Source organism: Primulina huaijiensis, chromosome 10 (genome assembly GCF_012295235.1).
Source record: "Primulina huaijiensis isolate GDHJ02 chromosome 10, ASM1229523v2, whole genome shotgun sequence".
In the NCBI taxonomy this organism is placed as follows: Eukaryota; Viridiplantae; Streptophyta; class Magnoliopsida; order Lamiales; family Gesneriaceae; genus Primulina; species Primulina huaijiensis.
The window spans coordinates 10,690,247-10,694,713 of record NC_133315.1 but is presented as its reverse complement, the minus strand read 5'-3'; positions in this window follow the sequence as shown (position 1 = coordinate 10,694,713).

Sequence of the window (4,467 nt, the reverse complement as noted above, 5' to 3'; positions counted from 1 at the left end):
CTCAGAGAGACGGACAGTCAGAGCGGACTATCCAGACATTGGAAGATATGCTTAGAGCTGTAGTGCTAGATGTTGGCACTAGTTGGCAAGATTATTTGCCACTTTGTGAATTTTCGTACAACAACAGCTATCAGACGAGTATAGAGATGGCTCCGTTTGAAGCGTTGTATGGTAAGAAGTGCAGATCCCCTCTGTATTAGAATGATATCTCTGAGGTACCTGAGATTGGACCTGATATGATTAGAGATATGACCGAGAAAGTGAAGCTGATTCGACAAAGAATGAGAACAGCTCAAGACAGACAGGCCAAATATGCCAATGTTCGACGAAGATCGTTGGTATTTGAGGCAGGAGACAGAGTATTTCTGAAGATTTCTCCTTTCAGAGGCGTTGTCAGATTTGGCAAGAAAGAGAAGTTGTCTCCGCGTTATATTGGGCTGTATGAGATTCTCGAGAAGATAGGAGATCTTGCCTATCGACTTGCCCTACCTCCATCTTCATCTGGAATACACGATGTCTTTCATGTATCGTTATTGAGGAAATATCTTCCTGATGCATCTCACATTCTTCAGCCAGATGAAGCCGAACTTGATGAAACTCTGAGTTCTTGAAAATCCGATCGAGATTCTTGATCATAAAAAAAACAGCTCAGAACGAAGATTATTCCGCTTGTGAAGGTTCAGTGGAGTCGTCATGGCATTGAAAAAGCTACCTGGGAGACTGAATCACACATGAGACAAAAATTCCCAGAGTTATTCCATTGATGTGAGTTTTCTTATTTCGCTTCTGTATATCTCCTTCTTATTATATCTGATTTAATTGCCTATGATTTCGGGGACGAAATCGTATCTTAGAGAGAGAGAAATGTAATGCCCGAGATTTTTAGTCTGTTAATCTGAGATTATTGATTATGACTGGATGTGATATAGAAGGACCACTCCGAGACATGATTAGAGTTGGCATGTGATATGTGATGTGCGAGGACAGAACACCTCGCGCATATGCGCGACACGAGGGGCGCATATGCACGAGGCAGGCATAGAACCTCGCTCGTATGCGCGAGAAGAGGGCGTGCATATGCGCGAGCTGGTGAACGTGAATTATGCCGAGACAGTAGGTCTCGCGCATATGCACGAGAAGAGGGTGCGCATATGGGTGAGGAGAAGAGTTCGATGCGCAGAGACAAGTAGGTCTCGCGCATATGCGTCGAGGAAGGTCGTGCATATGCGCGAGACGTGCAGCACAAAGAATGAGCCACCTATCCTTGCCATGCAATATATATGTAAATTAGCTTTCCATCCTCATAAATAAGGCTCAAAGGTACAGAGAATTTCCAAATTCTTTGAATCATAGATTTGTGCTTTGTACAAGATCCGGCCGTTAGAAGTTCAATCCGAGTTTGATTCCGTGATTCTCTTGACAAAGGATTCACAAGGACGTAAGTTTTCTTATGTTTTGATATGATTTGAAAATATGATATTGAATGAATCAGATATGCTTGATATATGGTGTTCTTGAGATATTAGACATCGTATAATCGAAACTGGATTGAAGAACAGATACTGTAGGAAATTATTATGCTTGTTCAGAATTGAATTGCTTGTGATTATACAGATTTGGTAGCAGATTATGTTTGTCGATCGATGATGAGTTGGGATTTATATCTGTTGATATCTGTATTGCTGGATATATTGAGATTGTGCAGTTATGCCGTCGAAACAGAATTAGATAAGTTCTGATTGTATCTAGTATTGATTTGAGTAGTATATTGATATTGTACTCCTCGATATTGTCATTGTCAGATTGCGTATCGACAGGCTTCGAATTCGAGACTTCGATTTCATCAGATCGACAAGAGAAAGGTATAAATCAATGTTGAACCGGGAGGATATAACTCGAGCTAGATCTGACTTGAGTTTCCTTAAATCACATACTCTTTTTTATTGCATTGATGTTTGTAATTCATGAGATTGATATGCTTAGTCTATTGAGGTATAGCAAAGCATGTATTGAGTCATGGGCGGAGGTGCCTAGTCAATGGCGGAGGTGCCAAGTGTGTGTGTGATTTTCACCTCTAAACTATGAAAAGTTTAGCAACAAATAATCACGGAAAATAAACAACCAAAATTATAACGAACCTTCAAAGAATAAGCCATTGACAATCCGCACAAGAACGATCGACAAACGCCACAAAGTAAAACTTTGATAAGTTTGATTTTGATTACAAAGCAAAGCTTTGAAAAAAGTTTGAGAGAAAAAATCTCAAAGTTTGATAAACTCAACAATAATAACGTGTATAATGTGTAAAATTTCGTCCATAATATTGTGTACAATCTAAAGATTCTCAAAATCAAGTTACCAAGATCAATTAAACTCTAACTATGAAACTAAAGATTTTCTCGCATCTGACTCTCGAGCGGTAAGGGTTCTGGACTATTCGCGCTCGGGCGGTAAAAAATTCCCGCTCGGGCGCTGACTGTTCTGGAAATCAACTCTTGGGCAGTACGTTGGCGCTCGGGCAGTAGTATTTTACCGCTCGGGCGCGGAGCATTCTGGACGTTTTCTTCATTCATCACTTGAATGGTGTTCTATTGCAGAGATTCGATACATTGTACCAATGTTCAGGAATTGAGATCCCTAGAGTAGAGAAGAGTCGAGTCTGAGATGTTGAGTCACGAGTTTATTTAAAGTTTTATATCGATTCATGTTGTCAGATTAGATACTTGTTATTGATATCTGTTTCATGCTTTTATATCAGTTTATATGATTGCATGTATACATTGTTTATACTGGGAATATTATTCTCACCGGAGTTATCCGGTTGTTGTTGTGTTTGTATGTGTGCATAACAACAGGTGGGACATGATCAGGGACGAGAAGAGGATGAGAGATTACAGATTAGAGTGGAGATCCGGGCCCAGAAGTAGATTTGGTTTCGACACTTGAGACGTAGTGGTTGAACCATAGTTTGATGTAAATGTATTTAGTACAAGACTTGTACTTTTACTTTTAATGTTTATATCAGATTGATTGTGTTATGTTCCGCATTTGTATAAACAAAAAAAATAAAAAATTTGAGACCCAATTTATTTAAGTGATACACGTATTCCCAAAGATAATAAAGAAATGAATTAGCGTCCGGGTCCCCACAATTTTAGCACACTGGCAGCACCGATGACGGGGGTAACAAAGAAGAACGGTCCATTCCATTAGGCCGAGGAGCAAGAAAAGTCTTTTAATATCATTAAGAAAATATTAATTAATGCTCCTTTACTTGTTTTACCTAGTTTTGCTAATACTTTGGAAATTGAATGTGATGCTTCAGGTGTAGGTATTGGTGGAATATTGATGCAAGGAGGACAGTCGGTGGCGTAATTTAGTGAGAAGCTTAATTGATCAGCGCTTAACTATCCAACATATGACAAGGAGCTCTATGCGCTTGTGAGACTTTTTAAACGTGGCAGCACTACTTGAGGCCTAGAGAGTTTGTAATTCATACGGATTATGAATCCTTAAAGCATCTTAAGGGGGGCAGCTGATACGAATCCACGTACGTAAGAAAAGCAAAAACGATTAAATATGAATCGCGCCCTCAATTCAATAACGAACAAGGATCTAAATTGTTGTCCCGATCTTTTGAATCAAGTATGGTTTGTGATATTCACCTCTAAATTAGAAAACTCAGCAACAAATATTCATGATAAAACAATTGATGTAAAGGTCCGTGCTCGGGTCCGTGTACACTCTGGATTTCTTCATTCTCGGTTGTAATGGACACTGACCCCGTGTACAGGTTCGAATACACGTCCGTGTAGTCTCGGTCGTTCAAAAAGATGCTTGAATAATGTTCCTTTGACCTCCAAACGTGCTCCCCTGCATCACGACCCCTTCTTGCTTGCTCATGACTCCTTGTAGTGTCTCCTTGAACTTCTTCAGTCGTCCTCTCGTGATTGGTCCCTCCGGCAACTCCAAAGGATCCCATGCTTTCCTTGGCGCTCGACCACCCATGTTTGCATCATCCTCCCCTTTTTAAAAGGATTTGTCCTCAAATCTTGTTCATCACCTACTTCAAACAACGACAAATAACTAACATTGAAAGTGGAACTCACATTGTACTCAACTGGTAGATCGAGTAGGCGTTGTCATTGATCCTTTCTAGAATTTGAAATGGTCCATCTCCCCTAGGTAGTAGCTTTGAACGATGCTTCTCAGGGAACCTTTCCTTCCGCAAGTGGAGCCACACCCAATCACCTTTCCCAAAGACCACCTTCTTCTTCTCCTTGTTGGCTTGTTTGGCATATTGCTCATTCTTCTTCTCTATGTTGGCCTTGGCCTTTTCATGCAAACCCCTAACAAATTCAGCCTTCTTTTTGCCATCCATGTTTAACCTTTCACTCACAGATAAAGACATCAGATCCAACGGAGTCAAAGGATTAAAACCATACACAATCTCAAATGGCGAATAAC